The sequence below is a fragment of the Gopherus flavomarginatus genome, chromosome 3 (genome assembly GCF_025201925.1).
Source record: "Gopherus flavomarginatus isolate rGopFla2 chromosome 3, rGopFla2.mat.asm, whole genome shotgun sequence".
In the NCBI taxonomy this organism is placed as follows: domain Eukaryota; kingdom Metazoa; phylum Chordata; order Testudines; family Testudinidae; genus Gopherus; species Gopherus flavomarginatus.
In genome coordinates, this window is record NC_066619.1 from 59,833,696 (window position 1) to 59,857,116 (window position 23,421).

The following is a 23,421-nucleotide window of genomic DNA, read 5'->3' on the forward strand; positions in this document are numbered from 1 at the left end:
TTTCCCATCTCACATTGCTATGACCCTGTCTATGATCATGCAGTCAGAGTTTACCTCAAAGTGCAATTTTATATCACGTTATAAAGCATATAAATCCAATCAGATTAACTGGCTAAATAGTCAGTTAACTTTCCTTTGAAAGAGAATGTGATGAAACATCCAACAGGTCCCTCCACTATCACTGTGGTTATCTACTCCAGTCCAGATGCTTCAATTGTACTTCTTCTGGCCAGCAAGTGGTGATGAATACCTGAGAGTTTTATGACATTATCTTGCTTTTACCAGGAGCAAATGAGAATCAGGCTTTGGGGGAAGGCGTGAAGTGGGGGCGAGGCCTGGGTGGAGATGGCAGGGGAGCACCTCCCCAGCAGATTAGAAACTCAGCACCTATGTCCCAGGCCCTGCACCTCTCCACAGATATCCGTGATAGTAATGATATTTGTCTCACTATTGGCATTGCTGGATTTTAAGTTACTGTACTAGAGGAAGGGCTATGTATCCCATTATTAACCCCAGGGCCATGCAGACACCCATATGTCTCAGAATGCAATGCTTTTGCACAGAAGAGCAATCAGGGAATTATGGTATGTAGGTGTGACAATCTGTACCCCTACGTTCACTCCTTTTGCAAGACTAGGTTAAATTTTGTACAAAGCATACTGTGTAAGGTATCATTTGAAAACTCATGATTTGCTGATCATTATTGTCCTGGTAAAATACATGCCTCCTGAACATCAGCTAGAGATGATACTTGTGCTAGAGAAAGGTCTGTAAGAGGAGAGAGGAGATGCCCTAAATCATCTCTCCCTTGTTCTCTACTCACGCACAGCATCATCAACACCCAAACAACAAAGGAATCAGCACTGGACGGGGAGGAGATCCTGATTGAATGAGGTTCAGCCAGTAAGACTGCTGGAACATGTGGTGAGAGAGATCTTTGCTTTGTGTTCCGCTTTACTCTGCGCTGGTTAGGCCTCAACTGGAGTATTGTGTCCAGTTCTGGGCACCGCATTTCAAGAAAGATGTGGAGAAATTGGAGAGGGTCCAGAGAAGAGCAACAAGAATGATTAAAGGTCTTGAGAACATGACCTATGAAGGAAGGCTGAAAGAAGTGGGTTTGTTTAGTTTGGAAAAGAGAAGACTGAGAGGGGACATGATAGCAGTTTTCAGGTATCTAAAAGGGTGTCATCCGGAGGAGGGAGAAAACTTGTTCGCCTTAGCCTCCAATAATAGAACAAGAAGCAATGGGCATAAACTGCAGCAAGGGAGATTTAGGTTGGACATTAGGAAAAAGTTCCTAACTGTCAGGGTAGTTAAACACTGGAATAGATTGCCTAGGGAAGTTGTGGAATCTCCATCTCTGGAGGTATTTAAGAGTAGGTTAGATAAATGTCTATTAGGGATGGTCTATACAGTATTTGGTCCTGCCATGAGGGCAGGGGACTGGACTCGATGACCTCTCGAGGTCCTTTCCAGCCCTAGAGTCTATGAGTATTCACTTAGCTTGTTAAGTTAGGTGCTAGTTGTGTTTTAGCTTTTAGTTCTTTGTAACCAATTCTGACTTATATGCCTCATTACTTATAGTCAACTAAACTCTATCTTTCTGTAGTTAATAATTGTTTTATGGCTTTATCTAAACCAGTATGTTTGGATTGAAGTGCTTGGGAAACTTTGTTTGGGATAACAAGATTTGTGCATATCATTTTCTATAAATAAATGATGGACTTAATATGAGCTTGTATTGTCCTGGTGGGTTGTGGGCAATAGAAGATGCACATTTCAGGGGGAAAGTCTGGGACTGGCAGTTTGCTGGTGTTGCCCTGCAGTGTAATTTATGAGTGGCTGACATTAGCACTCATATAGTATATCTGGGAGTGATTTACATGTCTGGAGGCTGCGTGTGAACAGACCAGGAGTGTTTATTCTCACAGTGAAGCGGGGTAAAAGGTACCCCAGGTAGGAAAATCAAGGAGACACAGCTACTCATCAGTCCAGCTTGTACCCTGGATAATGTCACAGCAGACAATTTTAAATACACTTTTTTTTCCATAAAAGCAGCAAAGAATCCTGTGGCACCTTATAGACTAACAGACGTTTTGGAGCATGAGCTTTCGTGGGTGAATACCCACTTCCTCAGATGCATCTGAGGAAGTGGGTATTCACCCACGAAAGCTCATGCTCCAAAACGTCTGTTAGTCTATAAGGTGCCACAGGATTCTTTGCTGCTTTTACAGATCCAGACTAACACGGCTACCCTCTGATACTTTTTTTTCCATGTTTACCTTAAGTGTTAAATATTTTGCATGGTGGAAGATAAGCATTTATCCATAATACATAGTTTTGATTCAGGTCACGATATAAAAACTTCCTAAAATTTCATCTTCACCCATTTTCTGTAAAAGCCTCTGGTCTTGCACACAAAGTCAACCAGAAATATCAATTACTTTTATTTTATTGAACATATCACAAGCCTGCAGAAACTATAAAAGGAATGCTAAACTCCATCGATTATTCGTTTAGATACATCCAGTTCTTTTCAAGGAGTTGTTTCTCCTTCAGGCATGTTGTTTTGCAGGAGAGCAGGGAAACCTATTGCCTTTCACTGCTTCTTGGGCTTGCCCTTGGCTTGCATTTGCACCAAATTGTTTAGCTGTATTTATATTCCACTGCATGTGACCTTGCAACATCACTGATGTCTGAGAGCTCCTACAGCCGTTTAGTTTTCTTATCCATTGCTTGCCCACATAAAGCAACATTAATGCCTCTCTTACCACCTGAAAGGCTTTTGAAGTGTATCAGTATATTTACAGTCAGAAAACGAAAATAAACAGGAGACACAAGTAGGAGATTCAAATTCTGAAGGAACTGTGGAGTAGCGCAATTTTTAGAGGGAAGGCTGTTTGGGTAGGGCAAAGAAAATGTAAAGAAAAGAGGAAATATTTTTTCCAGTTTCTGGCTCCTTCACGTGAACTGGTTAGTTGCACCTGGGTAATTTTCTCAATGTGGCTACCATGTAATTAATGGTGGTAATAGAAAGGGGTTCTATGTGTTATGTGTTGTCCTCGTAAATTGGGTTAATCACACTGACGTTGCCCTAATGATATATCTTCTGCACTTATTAGAATTTGCTTCCAATGTACATAACATTTCTTGCAATGTTTTGTGAGGAAATTTCCTTTGGTCCTCCAGTCGTGTGTTTATTTTGGGAAGGGAATACTGAAAAATGTACATGAACAGAGGATATAAAGGAGAAAGAATTAGAAATTTGTATACCAACACAGAAAACAAATATTAATAAAATAAATATTTGGGGTGGGATAATTGAACACCTAATTTTCCTTTGAGACCCACAGAAGGCAGCTCAGTCTTGCCCTCCAGCATCCTTTTGTCCAATCACAGATTAAGATGCTCTTTATATTTGTTTCATAAGAATGTGTCTCAGACTATAAACAGTTTAAGCTAAAATCCATCTACAAAAATCTCATGTGTTCCCTCAGTGTTAACTGTGACTCTTTTTTAGAAATACACATTCAGAATCCTTTTTGCCCTCTTTTGTTAACTTTTCCATGTATTGATGAACAAACTGAGGAAAGCAAAACAACAATAATAAAAAGTTAATTAATTTAAAACTTAGTGCATATATTTAGAAAAATAATACTCTCTGGAAAACGCAAGACATAATCCATAATGAAATATGAAAGAAATTTTACTCTTTTTCTGTTACATGAAGATATAATTTCCTCCTTTCTTTTCTTCTCCCTTTGTTTGCTTGTCAGACTTTGGAAGGTTCAACTTAAAAAAAAATGTTGGGACTTAACGGAAAAAAAACCTCTACTTTTGTTCTTGATGTTAATGCTAACATTGTCAGTATTTTGCACAGCTGTTCACATTTTATAAAAGTAAAGTTTCCCTTCTGATAGGAACAATGCATTTTACGCCTACGTTTGCAGGAGATTTAGATGTGTGAATCAGTGCTCAGAAGATTTAAAGATGTGAAATGAAATGCAAAAGTGAAAGGTGAAAGGTCACACAACACTTAAACTATTTGGAAAAATAAATAAACTTTCAACATACTCTTAAAAATGAGACAAATAGACAACAGTATTAAGAGAAATATAATTAAGAAAGGCATCATTTATATCAAAATATGTACTGTAACTAAGATTTTGAATCCAAGGATCTATTAAAGCATCTGTAACCTTTTATGATGTGTCATCATTATCAATCTATATCCAGCTAAATATTTATTCACATGGTACTATACGGCATTAGAGTTTAGCTTTTGGACTATCAAACATAAGGGGTGAAATCCTGGTCTCACTGGAGTCATGGGAATTTTCCAGAAATCAGAATTTCACCCATAAAGTAACACACACTTAAGTATACTTTTAATTAATAATAAAAAGGATTAATAATAGTAATAATTAATATTACTATTATCACATACAGAATGGGAAGAGATTGTCTAGGAAGGAGTATGGCAGAAAGAGATCTAGGGGTCATAGTGGACCACAAGCTAAATATGAGTCAACAGTGTGATACTGTTGCAAAAACAGCAAACGTGATTCTGGGATGCATTAACAGGTGTGTTGTAAGCAAGACACGAGAAGTCATTCTTCCGCTCTACTCTGCACTGGTTAGGCCTCAACTGGAGTATTGTGTCCAGTTCTGGGCACTGCATTTCAAGAAAGATGTGGAGAAATTGGAGAGGGTCCAGAGAAGAGCAACAAGAATGATTAAAGGTCTTGAGAACATGACCTATGAAGGAAGGCTGAAAGAAGTGGGTTTATTTAGTTTGGAAAAGAGAAGACTGAGAGGGGACATGATAGCAGTTTTCAGGTATCTAAAAGGGTGTCTTCAGAAGGAGGGAGAAAACTTGTTCATCTTAGCCTCTAATGATAGAACAAGAAGCAATGGGCTTAAACAGCAGCAAGGGAGATTTAGATTGGACATTAGGAAAAAGTTCCTAACTGTCAGGGTAGTTAAACACTGGAATAAATTGGGTAGGGAGGTTGTGGAATCTCCATCTCTGGAGATATTTAAGAGTAGGTTAGATAAATGTCTATCAGGGATGGTCTAGACAGTATTTGGTCCTGCCATGAGGGCAGGGGACTGGACTCGATGACCTCTTGAGGTCCCTTCGAGTCCTAGAGTCTATGAATCTATGAATATTAGTATACGAACAATTGGTGAATTGGTTTAGCTAAAGTAAGAACAGGCCCCAAATCTGAACAGTTACTTTTTCAAAGTTCAAACATTTTAAATAACATTTCCCCCCATTGTTTTTCTTATTTTGATTGCACTTTTTTTCCCTTGTTTTGGTTAGAAGAGGAAACATCAAAATTTCACATACTGTCCTGTTGTTATATTTCAGTCTGATTGGCTGTTCAGAGATTTCAAAGCCAGAAGGAACTGTTATGATCATCTAGTCTGACCTTCTGTAAAACACAGGCCAAAGAACTTCCCCAAAATAAATCCTAGAGCAGAACTTTCAGAAAAAAAAATCTAATTTTGATTTAAAAATTGGCAGTGATGGAGAATCCACCACGACCCTTGGAAAATTGTTCAACTGATTAATTACTGTTAAAAATTTACACCTTATTTCCAGTCTGAATTTGCCTAGCTTCAACTTGCAGCCATTGGATCCTGTTATATCTTTCTCTGATATATTGAAGAGCCCATTATTAAATAATTGTTCCCCTTATAGGTACTGATTGGAAGAGTCAACACAGTCTTTAAAAAGGAAAATCAGGCCTCACCAATCTATTAAATTTATTTGAGGGGGTCTACAAACATGTGGACCTGACCAAAGGTTCTTATCCCATGACAGCTTACTTTGTTTAAGAGGGAAGGTCCTCTCCTGGATCAGTAACTGGTTTAAAGATAGGAAACACAAAGTGGGAATAAATGGTCAGTTTTCACAGTGAAGAGATGTAAACAGCAGGGTTCCCCAAGGATTTATATTGGAATGGTGCTGTTCAACATACTTATAAATGATCTGGAAAAGGGGGTAAAGAGTGAGGCCAAGTTTGCAGACAATAGAAAATTACTCAAGATAGTTAAGTCCAATGTGAAGCATTACAAAGGGATCTGACAAAACTGGGTGACTGGGCAATAAACTGGCAGATAAAATTCAATGTTGATAAATATGAAGTAATGTACATTGGAAAATATAGTTTCAACTATAGATACAAAATAATGGGATCTAAATTAATTGTTATCATTCAAGGAATTCTTGGAATTATTGTGGATAGTTCACTGAAAACATTTGCTCAATGTGCAGCAGCAGTCAAAAAAGAAAACTGTCTTAGGAACCATTAGAAAAGGATAGATAATAAGACCAAAAAATGTCATAATGCCATTATATAAATCATTGGTATGCCTATATCTTGAGTACTTCATTCATTTCTGGTCACCACATCTCAAAAAAGGTACATAAGAATTGGAAAAGTATGGAGATGAGCAACAGTCAATGATTAGGGACAGGGAACAGCTTCCGTATGAGGAGAGATTAAAAAGGCAGGCACTGTTCAGCTTGGAAAAGAGATAACTGAGGGGGGATATGATAGAGGCCTATAAAATCATGAGTGACGTGGAGAAAGTGAATAAGGAAATGTTATTTACTCCTTCACATAACACAAGAACCAGGGTCACCCAATGAAATTAACAGACAGCAGGAAGTACTTCACATAACACATAGTCCACTGGTGGAATTCATAGCCATGGATGTTGTGAAGGCCAAAAATATAATGGGGTTCAAAAAAGAGTTGTATAAATTCATGGAGGATAGGTCCATCAATGTCTATTAGCCAAGATGGTCAGGCACACAGCCCCATGCTCTGGGTGTCCCTAAACCTCTAACTGCCAGAAGGTGGGATGGGATGAATCACTTGATAAGTTGCCGGTTCTTCTCATTCCCTCTGAAGCATCTGGCACCTGTCACTGTCAGAAGACAGGATCCTGGACTAGATGCATCATTGGTCAGACCCAATATAGCCGTTCTTATGGTGTTATGTTTATGTTAAAGAAAGCAAGATTGAAGACGTATGTATCACAATTCAGGAAGTTATACGTGGTTATCTCTCTTTTTGTGTTGGATCTTATCACTCACTTGTCTTTTGTGCCATTTTTTTCCAAGACATTCTCCTTTGATAAGAGCCACATTTTGGCCATGGCCTTAGTTTGGGCCTGGACTTTGGTCATCTCCCTCGTTCATCAGTTGCAACTACTTAACTTGATACAGAAACATTATTTTGGCTGCCAGCAAATTAAAATAATAATTTCACAATGAAACACAAATAAAAGGATATAAAACATCAGAAGAAGAAAGAGTCAAAGAGACAAATGGAGAACAGCAAGATATAGCAAGGCTGATATTAGCAAAAGGAGTGCAAACACATAATTCCCAGAAAAGCAAACTCCTGTATTTACCTGACGTCTGGATGATACTCATCTCAAAACTTTGGCTGTAATCCTTGAGCTGCTTTTTGTTAAATATTATTTCCATGACTCATTAAGAAATACATTGTCAGAATTAGTTACCCTCACCAGTGATAAACATTAAAGTTTTTCTAAGGTCTTATATGATAAAATGATGAGGCTCTTCCTGTGGTCTGTTACAGAATAAGCTGGACTTTAGCAATGGTGCACTTCAGAGTATTAGAGCATGTCTGTAGGAGAAAGTATTACCAATTATACCAATATAGTTATACTTGCTATACCTTTAAGATAAATACAGACTGGAAAGGGACTAGAACCATGAAGGGCTACATTGAAGAAAATTGCTTACAAATTTTCCGACAAAAGATAGAAAACATGTGATGCTTCATTGAGAGAAACAACATGAAGCCAGTAAAACTAGATGGTATAGAGTCTGTGCAACAATTTAAATACTTCGGTTCAGCATTGAGCCATGATGGGAATGTGGATGAGGCTGTTGGAGCCATAGGAAGAGTGCTTGGTTTAAATGGAGGGAGTTGAGAGAAATTTTCTAAGATAAGACTATGCTATACACTTTGCTCTTTAGTTTATTGAGATCCTGGTTAGGCCAGCCATGATGTATGGATTGGAATGCTGGCTAGTAAGGAAGACTGAAGAACAGCTACTTCATAGTACTGTAATGAGATGCTAGGTAAGATGAGAGCTGCTAGGCTACACAGTGAAATGATATGAGTCGAGTAGCTCCCAACATGGTAAAGCTGAGGGAATATTGACTGAGATGACCTGGTCACATGAGACAATGAGATGTGGGATACATTGGTCAGAGACTACACAAAAAAGTAGTTATAAGGCAAAGACCACAGGGAAGAGCTAGAAAAATGTGGTTCAAGATGCTGAAGGACGACAGGAAGAAGGTTAATGTCAACTTGGAAGAGTACTTTGATACGAATACTTGGAGATGAAGACCAAAAGGCACAGACCCAGATTGATGGGACATGGTAAAGGCAAAGAAAACACAGTAGTAGTAATATATAAACCAGTATAACTGTCATGTGGACATTCTTATTACAGTATAATAAATAGTGGCTTGGGGGAGGGGCGAGGGGAATAGCTTAAAATTGTTCCGAATCAAAATAAGATAAACCAAAAAATACCCCTCTTATGCCAGAATAAGTGTGTCCACACAGATGTATACTAATATACACCTGGAACTACCAACATTAAGGACTCTCAATGCCTTTTCATAAAGGCAATGACCTCATTCACCAAATAACTCAAAAATTACTAAAAATGACAGAAAACTGAACATCCACCACAAGGAGATCACAAAAGCGGGTGATAGCACCTACAAGATTACTGCCATTGCCACAAAGGTGAATATTAATATTACTCCAGGTGAGGTACAGAAGCACTTGTCATTATGCTAACAAATGGCCTGATGAATAATGGTAACTGCACCTGTAAATTCCATAGGCACTCATAGTGTGTACACAGTATCTGGGCCTAAAACTTCAAATCACCTTAGGAGGGAGGTGCAATATCATTTAAGAAGTGTGAATCTTGGTGTTACAAACATTTTCCATACATATTCCTTTCAAAAGCTTTCTTCGGGGATTACATACACATACACATACAATGACTTGTGCTTTTTTTTATCTCATTCAAGTTCACACCACTGGATGAGATAGTGGTTCTAAACAGGGTATGCAGGATGAATAGGGCCTATTCAGTAATAATGCCATTTTGAGTTTCTTTTTTAAATTAATGGAAAATGCACACGTGGGAGTGGGAGTGGGAGCTCTTCACTTTTCAGCAGATGGCACTATATAGTACATTGTACTGTGCTTTTCACTTTGCTTACAATATCCTTTTGCCAACTTACTTAGAAAACATGTTGAGAGTGACACAGAAAATCTTTGGATGATCTGTGAAAACAGGAACTATATTGACCCAACTGCAGCAGGAATAGCAGCAGTCTCTTATCTCACCAGAAGCAGGAAGTTCCAATTCACTAGAACTTATTTCTTGTGTAAATAAAAAACAAACATATTTTATAATTTTTAGTGTTTTAGAGAGAGTGGTTGAATTTGGATAGAGCTGAGCATATGCTAGACAAGCATTATTTTGCCAATGTACCACAGTCCTTACTTGCAACAACCTTACTATTTGACATCTTCCTTTCCTAAGCAGTGACTGCCAATCATATCAAATAGAGATGGGATTTTGTGTTAGACTAACTCCACTAGGACTCAGTTCAATACCCACAAAGCTACACTTCACATGTAGCATATGGTTCAAGATTACATACAGCAAAGGGCTATTCCAGACCCTATATACTGTTCTGTACAAGAGTCGCCAGGGGAGAATAAATTTCCCCAATGCAGAAGTGTAGGACCAACATAAGTGGCCTTACCTGCCCCCTTGAAGCCCCATTATAGGAGGCTTCCTGTGACGAAGGGTGGAAAGTGGAGAGAGAGAGTGTATTTTCAATGTGTTGAGCATTAAGTCCAGGAGAGCCTATCAGAATCTAGTAAGGCTGCTCTAGTTTATTTTGAGCACTGTTTCAGCCCCCATAGCACCCAGAATATGGTAGGGTGCAATGGTGGCATGAAGCCACCTTTGCCCCACCTAACCCCACTTTCTGCAGTGTGCATTTTAGAAGGCACAGCACAGAACCTAGTCCCACACGTGTAGAACTGAGGAGTGAAATGCTCACAATAATTTGTACAAGTCACCATATTATATAGTCTCCCTTTATCTTGGCACCTTAGACAAATCTTGGACCCATATCTCAAAAAGTTAAAGTATGGCTGATTAAACACTCCCGTGTCAGCTAACCCACAATGGGTTCTTTGCTTTATATGATTCAGAGACAACTGGAATAACATCAAGTTGTGCACAATTATGTTTGCTAGCAAAAGATTGTCAAGGTAGATTTGGTTTAACTTCCATCCATTAAAATAAATTGCCAAGTTTGTCAGTAATTTTGTCCTTTCTTCCCTCTTTCCTTACACCTCCTTCCCTTGCACTCTCTTCCTATAATTGGTTACTTAGGAAGCTGATGTTAATGACACACATTTATAATAGTTTTTGCCACATCTCAGGTCCCTAGACCTTTTGGTTTAACAATTGCAAACAGAATTTGAAAGGAAGGAAGATGCTATTCCTGTAATTCTGCCAGAAGACATAGCTCTTATCCTGAATCTGAACCTGTGAAATTGTTGAAAGGAAAAGAAGGTGTGTTGGCAATAGTGCTTGATCTGTGTTTCAAGAGCACAAGTGAAATCAGCCTCCCATGGGTTGCAGACAAAGATCACTAAAGGGATGTTCTCATAAGCAAAAAGCTGCGAGTGCAGGCTTCTTCCTCTTCCTGTCTCAATGTACAGAAGTAGATTTCAAAATTAGAGTCTGCAAAACTTCCAGAACTCAGTGCTGCTCTCTATACATAAGTCTTTTATCAAGGAAAATATAAAATTGGGGTGTAAATTGGTGTAGAACTATTGATTTCATTAGAGCTATGCTAATTGTAGTGACTTCTGTGCTCATGAAATGTTCCAGAATAATGGAATATAAAAATAAATTCCTTCTTTTTATTCCACATATATAGATGGTCAGGGATGCAGCCCGATGGCCCCATGCTCTGGGTGTCCCTAAACCTTTGATTGCCAGAAGGTGGAAATGGACAAAAGGGGATGGATTTCCCTGTTCTGTTCATTCCCTCTGAAGCGTCTCGCATGGCCACTGTTGAAAGACAGGACCCTGGGCTACATGGACCATTGGTCTGACCCAGTATAACCATTCTTATGTTCTTGCGTTCTTACATATAGGTGATGTACCAAATTTATCTTGATTTTAGATGGTTGTTTTTCTGTAAATATAAATATCATTATTTAAATCAGTGTTTCCCAAAGTGTGGGATGCGCTCATATGGGGAGGTCCAAAGGACTAGTTGGATAACATGGAAAATTTGCTCAATTGTTCTTTAATATTTTAGAGTGTAACCAATGTAGGGACATCTACCTGATTTTGAAAGGAGCCTGAAACCATGGGTCTATGTTCGGAACTTCAGCATTCATTTCAAAGAGTGCTTAGTCAGATGCCAATGATAATACTTTAAATATCAGCAGTTAGCTATTTCACATCTCATGAAAGCATATGAGAAAGGAGAGAAAGGGTCATATTATGAAACTCTACCGAAGTGTGTAGAGGGGGATGAACGTGGAAGACGTCTAAACTAAAATCTGTAGGTTTTTAACAGCACTTAATGGGATTGCATGGGAAGGGAGCAATAAGTGTCATTTTCCTCAGCTGAGGCTCAGAAGTTTAGAAATGCTAATTTAACTGATTCTATATTTCTGCTTGCCTGGTTAAGCTGGTCAAAAGACAAGAAAAGTTTTCATGACATTCTGGGGGACAAATTTGTCCTCTATTTTGAACAGCTGTTTTGCATAGTTAAAATAGAGAAAAGTAAGGCCTCAAATCAACGGGGACGCTCTAAGTACAGAGTCTTACCACGAAGATTTAGTTACAGGATCAGAGCAGAAGTTTTTCTTCACTTACTGTGGTCTTGTATGCATAGGCACTGACTTCCCCTCCTTCCTGTGGGTGCTTGACACCCCCTCTTCCTGGGGCCCCATCCACACTCCACCCCTTCCATGAGGCCCTGCCCCTCCCCCTATTCCAACCCCTTCCTCAAAGTCCCAGCCCTGACTCTGTCCCCCCGCCCCTATTCCAACTCCTTCCTAATATCCCCACTGTGACCCACCTCTTCCCCGCCTCTGCCACATTCCCACTCCTCAGCCCTTCCATCCCAACCCCCGGAGCATGCAAACGCTGTCAAACAGCTGTTTGGCAGTGGCCAGGCAAGAAACACTGGGAGGTAGGTGCAGGAGCAGGGACATGGCACTCTCAGAGGATGAGGAGGAGTTGGAGCTTGGGGTGAGGGGATCTTGGCTGCCAGTGGGGGCAGAGCACCCACTAATTTTTCCCCCTGGATGCTCCAGCTCTGGAGCACCCATGGAGTCGGCACCTATGCTTGTAAGTACAATTCAGAGCAGCCTCTCCTTTGTGCTTTTGGGAGAAAGGTGTAAGTTGCATTTCTAATGCCACATTCTCCGGTCAAAGATGTCAGTGGGAGTTGCCAATTTGAAGCTGCCATCTTGATCAACGTATGAGGAACTGAACTGTGGTCCTCCAGAGTCAAGGGCATGATATGCTACTGTTTGAATTGAAGAGTCTAAGAGAATTGCATCCTCTATAGATGAGTCACAGAAAGGAATGTGTAACGCACAATGACCAGTGAATTAGACAAACATGGTTCAACGCTAGTACAAGATATTGCCCTAGAAGTATACAGAAATTACTCACACACTTGCTATTTTAACCAGTTTTCAGTATATTAAAATCTATGCATTTAACCCAATCCCTACCCCAAAAAATGCTCATTGGAAGAAATCAATTAATATTTTAAGAAAAGTCATGTAAAATTTCAGTTACATGGTCGGCAAACCATAATATTTAGAATAGAGGCTCATGAATCCTGCACATATGGTGGTTGGTTGATAATCTGTTCTTTTTTTAACACAGTGCTTCTATTTGAAGTATCACCCTCCAAACTGATACAACTGTCACAGATAACTTAAAACAAAAAATCTGTTCTTTAAAGTAATTGATGTGACACTGTGAACAATATGTACTTTTGCACTGCGTACTGTCAGATTCTCTGCCAATGTACTGTGCTGTAGTATGTACCACTTGCAATATGACACTCAGAAACAAGTACCTACTCTTAGAATCCCATTTGCTTGCAAGTAAATATTATTAATTATATATGAATGGTACATCATCTTATATATATGCAATCAAAATATGTAATGTGATACAACAGGTATGACTGCAAAAATGCCTAGGTACCTGCATTTGTACATGTGAATGGTATTGGCTTATGACCCATTTGTACATACGATGACTGAATATTGAACACACAAATTCAGTTTTATGCAGGTACAATGAATGAGCACAGTTTTAAAGGCTCACCATTTGCCCATGGTTGAAAATATAATCCATAAGAACTGTGTATTAGCTGAATCTTTCATATTAAAATGCATACTTATGAGCATTAAAATAAAATTTATACAACTCCACTCATGAAAATAATGATTTATTTTGAACATGAATAGTTCAAATTCCCTTCCTCTTACTCATGATCCTCTGTTCATGTATAAGCATCATAAGATACTTATTTTTAAAAACTAATCTGTACTTGTTGACCAATATAATTTGATTCTTCTTGATCCTGTAATATTTTTTAAATAATCACTTTTTGCATATTTTCTAAAACTAACTTTACATTTTAACTAGACTTGGGTTTAATCCTCTGAAAGACTCCATGTGGTGTATGCTACCAAGCTGTGCTCCATTGGATTTTTGTGAGCACGGCAACTTCCGTAGAGAGATTTATCTGACAGCCTTGTAAAAATGTTCTGAGCTCTTGTTGACTGGACTTTTTTTTTTTCAAAATAGCCAAAGGGATGTTCTCTACTGTTTTCAGTGCAGTTTTGGCTAAATACAGGATAAGAAATTAAATTAGTTTCTTCTTAGATAAGTCCTTTACAGAAAAATAAGAAATGTTTTATTAGCTATTGCAAAATAACTGATAAAAAGTTAATGGCATAACAAACTGTTGACACACAAACCTTTACAACAGTCTTCCACTTTATTTTTCTGACAAAGACTTTGCTAGTTCTGCATCTTAAATAGAACCCATAGGGACATGGAATCCACCCACCTCCTTGCAAGACAGAGGCTCTGTTTGTGGCATATGGTGGACAGTCCACAACTTTTATTTCACTTTTCTGGCTTGTAGTAATGTGGATGTCCCTCTGAGCCTTCATAGACACACATGGGAATTGTGGATAGTGGACCAGCACAGTTAGCTCATTAACCATGCTCTCAGCCTTCTCGCAAGCCACCTAATGTAGTTCTGTGGAGAGAGACACTGCAGACCTAAATCCTACGGTGAAAAAAGTGCTGAGGAGTCATTCTGAGTAACCCAGTCACAACTCAGCCCTCCCACATCATGGAATGGGGTCATTCCACTCTAAGCCTCAGGATCTGACCTTAAATCAAGATGAAAAGAAAATAGATTCAGATATTTAGTCAACCACTCAACAGTATTGCACAAAATAGAACCCAAAGGAAACTTAGAGCTACAGTGCATTGCATCCCTCAGTAAGACTAAAGATGCCATAATATCTTTCAGCTTCAGTCAGGCAATGTCCAGAGGCTGTTTATTTAAATTAGTTACCAGTGACCTTGACTTAACCCTTACTTTAACTATATGTAACATTAAACATCAACAATTCAATTGACTAAATCCCCAAAAGCAACTGAAATAGGAATAAAAACAACAAAGAGTCCGATGGCACCTTAAAGACTAACAGATTTATTTGGGCATAAGCTTTCGTGTATAAAAAACCTCACTTCTTCAGAATGAAAGTTACAGATGAAATAGGAATTAAGCAGCAAATGTGTAGAAGCAAATGAACCATCAATACCAGTAACATAACAACAACAAAAAATGCAAATATTGACCAAAATTGGTTTGCTATAGATTAGAATATTCACTTGATATTGTGGAACAAGCAATAGCATAGGTATCATTTCCAATCGCCAAGGTCAATAGCTAGTTAATTCTCTTGGTTTAATTTTCTCTGCATAACTGTTTTGATAGTTTTTTGTGATGAAAAATCATAATCTCTGACTGTAACGGAAATCTGGGTATTATGTCTTAATTTCTGTATGCACATTTTCCTTAATTTCTGTATGCACAGATTGAAATTCAAATGACAATCGAAAGCACAAGCTCTCAGTATTCACGTCACTAAACCTTACCAGCCAAGAATAGTGCTGCATCAAAGCTTACATTTTTAAAAGCTAAGTTTCAGGGGTTTATGGTGGTAAAGTGAACCTTCCTAATCTAAATAAAAAGTAAAGAGAAGGGTGCATTTTTCTATCTACAGCTATCCTGTGGGTTGTGAACTCCCACTCATGAATAGGTTGTTAACTCTGAAGCTTAACAATGAACATTTAAATGTCAGCATTAATAATTTCACTCTTAATTATTTTAGCAAAAGTATTCGGCTAATGTGCTTAGTCATTTTTATTGGATTTAATGCCTACATTAATATATTTACAGTGTGGCAATAATGTGTATAGGTACCAATGGTGGTATGGTACTGTGACAGATATTTGGGACAATTTGGTGACTTGTTTCTGAGGTGAGAAAGTAAGAGTACAGGGCTGGAAAATGTTAGGTTGTTTCTAGTATCAGAGGGGTAGCCATGTTAGTCTGGATCTGTAAAAGCAGCAAAGAATCCTGTGGCACCTTATAGACTAACAGACGTTTTTGGAGCATGAGCTTTCGTGGGTGAATACCCACTTCTTCAGATGCATGTGGTGGAAATATCCAGGGGCAGGTATATATATGCTAGCAAGCAAGCTAGAGATAATGAGGTCAGTTCAATCAGGGAGGATGAGGCCCTGTTCTAGTAGTTGAGGTGTGAAAACCAAGAGAGGAGAAACTGGTTCTGTAGTTGGCAAGCCATTCACAGTCTTTGTTCAATCCTGAGCTGATGGTGTCAAATTTGCAGATGAACTGAAGCTCAGCAGTTTCTCTTTGAAGTCTGGTCCTGAAGTTTTTTTGCTGCAGGATGGCCACCTTAAGGTCTGCTATAGTGTGGCCAGGGAGGTTGAAGTGCTCTCCTACAGGTTTTTGTGTATTGCCATTCCTAATGTCTGATTTGTGTCCATTTATCCTTTTCCGTAGAGACTGTCCAGTTTGGCCGATGTACATAGCAGAGGGGCATTGCTGGCATATGATGGCGTATATTACATTGGTGGATGTGCAGGTGAATGAACCAGTGATGGTGTGGCTGATCTGGTTAGGTCCTGTGATGGTGTCGCTGATGTAGATATGTGGGCAGAGTTGGCATCGAGGTTTGTTGCATGGATTGGTTCCTGAGCTAGAGTTATTATGGTGTGGTGTGCAGTTACTGGTGAGAATATGTTTCAGGTTGGCAGGTTGTCTGCGGGCAAGGACTGGCCTGCCACCCAAGGCCTGTGAAAGTGTGGGATCATTGTCCAGGATAGGTTGTAGATCCTTGATGATGCGTTGGAGGGGTTTTAGCTGGGGGCTGTATGTGATGACCAGTGGAGTCCTTTTGGTTTCTTTCTTGGGTTTGTCTTGCAGTAGGAGGCTTCTGGGTACACGTCTGGCTCTGTTGATCTGTTTTCCTTATTTCCTCGTGTGGGTATTGTTGTTTTGAGAATGCTTGGTGGAGATTTTGTAGGTGTTGGTCTCTGTCTGAGGGGTTAGAGCAGATGCGGTTGTACCTCAGTGCTTGGCATTAGACAATGGATCGTGTGATGTGTCCGGGATGGAAGCTGGAGGCATGAAGGTAGGCATAGCGGTCGGTAGGTTTTCGATATAGGGTGGTGTTAATGTGACCATCACTTATTTGCACCGTGGTATCAAGAAAGTGGACCTCCCATGTAGATTGGTCCAGGCTGAGGTTGATGGTGGGGTGGAAGCTGTTGAAATCATGGTGGAATTTTTCCAGAGTCTCCTTCCCATGGGTCCAGATGATGAAGATGTCATCAATGTAGCATAGGTAGAGAAGGGGCGTGAGTGGACGAGAGCTGAGGAAGCGTTGTTCCAGGTCGGCCATAAAGATATTGGCATATTGTGGGGCCATGCGGGTGCCCATAGCAGTGCCACTGATCTGGAGATATATATTGTCATCAAATTTGAAATAGTTGTGTGTAAGTATAAAGGCACAGAGCTCAGCAGCCAGTTGTGCTATGGCATCATCAGGGATAGTGTTCCTGACAGCTTGTATTCCATCTGTGTGTGGGATGTTTGTGTAGAGAGCCTCTGCATCCATGGTGGCTAGGATGGTGTTTTCTGGGAGGTGACCAATGCATTGTAGTTTCCTCAGGAAATCAGTCGTGTCACGGAGATAGCTGGGAGTGCTGGTGGCATAGGGTCTGAGTAGAGAGTCCATATATCCAGACAGTCCTTCAGTGAGAGTGCCAATGCCCGAGATGATGGGGCGTCCAGGATTTCCGGGTTTGTGGATCTTGGGTAGTAGATAGAATAACCCTGGTCGGGGCTCTAGGGGTATGTTGATTTCTTCTGGTGTTAGTGTAGGGAGTGTCCTGAGTAGATGCTGTAGTTTCTTAGTGTATTCCTCAGTGGGATCTGAGGGAAGTGGCCTGTAGAATTTGGTATTGGAGAGTTGTCTGGCTGCCTCCTTTTGGTAGTCAGACCCGTTCATGATGACAACGGCACCTCCTTTATCAGCCTCTTTGATGATAATGTCAGGGTGGTTTCTCGGGCATTGGCACTCTCACTGAAGGACTGTCTGGATATATGGACTCTCTACTCAGACCCCTCAGACTGAAGCTGAAAGATATTATGGCTAGTGGAAGTCATCCTCATCAAACAATATCTTTTAAATAATACATGATTAGAAACTCCAAGTAGTAGAGACACAGCGAGCCCCCTATTCTCCAGACATGGTCCCTATGCTCGAAGCTGGAAGGGGAACAGCATAGAGCACTGTGCCAGCTTTATACCATCTTGAAATTGCCCCTACAATGGAGAAGTCCTCTGAAGGCTGGTTTAAGCCAGCTTTAACAGTTCATTTGCACCAACAAATCAGTGCAATTATGCCATTTCAGAACCAAGGACCTCTGCCAGTTCACCCAACTACAAGCCATGTATGTACCTGCAAATATGAACATTACAAAGACCTAACAAATATGTAAGCATTAAACCTCTTTTTTGGAAGAAAATATTTTTGAAACAATATACATTGTTTCCTTCACACTATTACTTCTTCCTGTCAGTTTCTTCTTCTCTTTCCAACTTCCCTCTAATTGTTGTACTGTGTAGTCTAATTAAAAATATTTAAATAATGAGTAAGTTTGTAATGAAAATTGCTGTGTTGAATTGAAGATCACAGTTAAAAACTTCACTACCAGCTGGCAAGACATCAAGCCTGTGGAATTTAAAATTTTACAGTTCAATGAAAACCATGTCAAAAATGATGTGTTCTTAGCATAACCATTTTTTTAAGATTCAGTCATTCATAACAAATTTTAATTTTTTTTCATGTGTATTTCAGTACCTCCATAGACAGAAATAGATAATGGGTGAACTCACTGCCTGACGAATATTCTCTACACTGTTTCTAAAAGGAACCATCTTAGATAAAAATGATGCTTATGTTTTTGAATTTTTGTTTCAGAGGACAGCCTGTACAGTTAGCCAATTTTCTGCATATTTAATGCTGTGATTCAAGGATAAGATAAAGGAGCATGAATACAGTGTTGTAAATTTGTGTCTTGTGCATCTATGACCTAAGTCGCCATATACAAAAATTAAAATTACATTGATTCTGTCCAGAATTGCCAAATTATCACCTCTTCCTTGATTTATCTGTATCTGAAATAGACACTATACTTGATACTTTCTTCTAAGATAATGAATTTCTATATCATTGAGAAATAATGGCATTGCTTTTTCTTCCCATGAGCTAGTGTGAGATTTCATGTCTAATTGCTGAACCAGTGGGCCAGTGTGCAATAACATGCAAACTTGTCTTGGTTGCCTCAGAGACAACACTTATCATCCCCATCATTAAAAAAATAAAGAACCATGTGGAAACCCACGTGTAGAAGGGTGGGACCGGTGCTCAACCCTCCCTGAGGGTGGAGGGGAGCTACACCGGCTCGCCATACGCTGTTGGCTTGGTCCCTGGGCTTCAGGGTTGAGGCGACAACGCCTAGTCGCTGGGGAGTTTGGACCTTCCTCTGCAAGGCTGAACAGCAATAGTCTCGCTTCTCAGAGTTAATAGGTTCAGGCCCTCGGGCAGGGCTGAGCGGCAATAGTCTGGCTTCCCAGAGTTAATAGGCTCAGGCCCTTGGGCAGGGCTGAGCGGCAATCAGCGAGTTTATAAACCGGGCCCTGGAGCGGGGTGGGGCCCCAAGCAGTTCAAGCTCAGGCCTCTTAGCTGAGCTGAGCAAACACAGTGGCGGCTTGTACAGCCCAATCCCTGGCAGGGCGGGGCAACAAACACAGCTACGAGTCAGGCCCCCAAGCAGGGGCTGACCAGCAAGGTAACCGGTACAAAAAGGTCTCCTCAGCCCAGGAGGGAGGGGGAGTCTGCCCCCCATGGAAGGGTGGCAGGGGGGACGCAGGTCCTCCCACTCCACTGCGTCCCAGCCCGGGGCCCTAGCAGCAGCACGGATCCGCTGCAGTCAGTGGGGGTCCTGGCCGCAACACACTGACATAGGCTCAGGTATATCTACAGCCTGACTGGGGTCGGCTACCCCCGGGCCACTTCCAATCTCCCCCTCACTGGGTACCTGCCATCTGCTGGAGCCATCCGGTGGGTCCCAGACCATGGGTTCCTCAGGGTACCGGGCGTCAGGAAGTCCAGGCCACTCCTCTGTGTACCGGGCATGGGGAAGCTCAGGCAGCTCCTCTAGATGCCAGGCGTCGGGACCTCAGGCAGCTCCTCTAGGTGCCGGGCGTCGGGAAGCTCAGGCAGCTCCTCCGGGTACCGAGCATGGGGCAGGTCAGGCCAGTGCTCCTCCGGGTACGAGCACGGGGCAGGTCAGGCCAGGGCTCCTCCGGGTACTGAGCACGGGGCAGGCTGGGGTCGGTGGGAGCTCAGGCACCAGTATCTGTCCTCTCTGGCAGCCTCCCACCAACTGAGCGCTGGGGCTGGGCTTTTATACTTCCTGTCCCACCCCTTGACTTCCGGGGGGCGGGGACAGGTGGTGATGGTTCTGCCCACTGCCGCGCCTGTTCTGGCTTGTCCCTCTTAGGCAGGGAGTGAGGCCTCCTCTCTACACCACGTTTGTTTGTTTTTTAACTAAGGTCTTTTGACATGAACGGTATTTCAACATGGAACAGACTAGCTGTTCCAACTTTCCTGCATTGAGTGAGGAATTTGGGGACAACAGAAAAATAGTGAGGAGAGGGATGCATGCATATGTATCTGTGCATGAGACAATGGTGGGAAAAAATGGTTGTCCCTCATTCCATGGGTCAGTGTCTGACAGAGGCTCTTATGCTGGTGTTTTGTTTCCATATTACAGTACTGAAAGATAAAAAGTATAATTGTCACTATTGAAAAGTCAGCATCTGTCGAGTTACCACACAGCTGTATCTGGGTTTTCATGTTTTTTTCCTTATGCTTAGAAAAGAAATTCACTGTGTGATAATTTACATTAAATGCAAATGTTGGCTTTTTAATGGAAACCACTGAAAGTATGTATCTCATAACTATATTTTTGTACATTTCCCTGAAAACAAAATGGGACTTAGAAAGAAACTACTGGATTTGTTGCTTTAGCTGATGGTGCTAAGAGCATCCTCAACCTTATCAATCTTCTTCATCTTCATGTAGAAGCAGTTTCTTTAAATTAGAAAACAAACTTTTTTCTGTCATGTAAACTAAACAGAAAAAGAAGCATTTTGTTAATATGCAAATTAAATGAAAATTCACCATAGTATTTGAACAATAGATGTACTGATTGCATACCTAGAATTAAGGTTGCCTAACACTTTCCATTGTAAGACCCTGTCTTCCATTGCTTATAACTTTGCCAAACTTTAGTTGTTCAGGCTGAAATTTCCCCTATAGGGTGTCTCCCACAGGCTGATTTATTTATTTATTTATTTTGATAGTTTCAGTTAAAATGGTTTGGCTGTTCTGAGAATGAGGTCAGGGGAAAATACGTTATTTTGGCCATGTTAAAAAAGCTATACAACCTTTGCTTTGTAGCAAGGTTTGAAATTTGGCAGGGAGAGTATCAGGGAAGTGCTTTTTTGTGTCCTTCATGAAAAATTTGCCTAAAATTGGCCAAGCTAATAAGCCTTTGAAAAACTGCAGTTTATACATGCTCTGTAGAGATTTGCTAGGATTTGGCATCTAAATTCTCTGAATATTCTCTCTGCATTGAGCATGCACATTCCCCGTGCAGCTTCTACATGGTTACCAGAGTGTGCACACTCCATCCCCAAAAATAATACCAGAGAATCACACAGGGGTGTCATGAAGATAAGTTCATTAATATTTGTGAAACACTCAGATGCTATGGTGAGATCATTGTAGAAATGCCCATGAGGAATTTGTAATCAGCACAGAGTTTAGATGGTGTGAAGTAAATAAGGATTGAGGCCACACACAGGATAATGAGGATTTAAAGAAATATTGAAGAGCTACCCTCGCAGTGACCATCATCTGTCATATGTACTAAATGAGGTAGGGGAATAAATAGTATGTGATTGTGACAGATTTGGAGCTGCTTGTAATAATTTATGAATGCTGTATCTTGACCTGATTATTATGGTGCTTACTGTATGCAGATACAGTATTGAGTTAATTTACCAACAGGTTTGTCAGGAAATGCATCCAGGAAGGGAGACATGAATCCTACTATGTCCCTCTCCACAAACACTTGAGGAACAATACAGAATCATTTCCTTTGAGGCTCTGGCTTGATCCTGTACTGGGTTTGTCAGAGCGGTTTCCCCAGGGAAGACTCAGTACCTGTGAGGGGCAGAAGGATCGAACGCTTCAGGAGGGTGAAAGGTACGTGCACACTCTCAAGGAAGAAGCAGAGGGTTAGAAGAGAAAGATGGACTCCCCAGACTTCCATGGTTAGAGAAGACTCAAGAAATATTAGCCTAGCTAGGCCTCCATTCTCTAATGCTTTGCTGTTCCTACAGTTAAGATTAAACAATACTTTGTTTTAAGAAGGTTGTTTTGTGTTACCATATTCACCACCAGTCACAGCTCCCTAAGGGAAGAACTGCAGGTACCAAGTCTGGTAGCTCCTACTGGGTAACCACAGTTGGTATACAGGATGCTGTCACCTGCATTCAGTCTAAGAGTGGATGAATCACAAGATTACAACCCAGGGAGCTAAAGGCATGAGGCCTCATATCTGAGGCAGGTGCACAGAGAGAGAGAGAGACCAGGAAAGGGGCCAGAGGTGCAGGTAACCCTGTAAACGTGACCAAGAGCATGTAATTAAAGACTGTATTGTACTATCTGGGCAAACTTAATGCTGGCTTTTCCTAAATTTTGAGTGCTTCATTTTGCAACTGAAACATTCTTTTATTTGTTTAATGTAATTTTATTTTCTTTGATAATGTGGATGTAGTTTCCATGGAGTAAATAAATGTATAAGTTAAATCCTATTTTCAGAGTTGTACAAATGAAAATGTGTGCCATTCATTTCCTTGAAAAATATTCTAGTTAGAAGTTAAGGGTGGCTCTGTTTTAGATGGATCCTGGGGTTTGGATCTATTCTTTAATTCTTATGGAACTGAAACTCGATCGTTAACTCATAAGAAACATCCACATCATTTATTATTATTAAATCACTCCCCTTCCCCGATTTAACTTTAGAATATTATGAAAATATTTGTGAATTGTGGGTTGAGACATTTAGATTTTTCTATTGCAAATGATATCCGAAGACATCTTTGATAAGTAGAGCACAACTAGTTTTTGTAGCATGAACTTTGCTTTCTATAGGTGTATCGAAATGCCCCATATCAATATTCCAAAAGTGAGAGACCATCAGCCAAATTGAGGAGATTTAATAACAGATTGTTCTCTCTTTTTGTCCTGTAGCTTTCATTGTGAAAGGAAATAAAGTTCATTTATTACCATTTGAAAATATGTACTTTTTAAACTTAGCAGGCAAGTGTTCTGGAAAGGGTAAACATATTAAAATGAAACAATATCACCCAAGAGCTAAGCTGTGCTGGGAAATTTTGCCAGACCATGCTAAGTAGGGCTAAACCCCTATATACAAGTGGATTTAGATCATTGTGTCAGGACCACAAAATGATGCTGAATTCTTATCTCCTCGTTAATATTTAATGTGGCATTT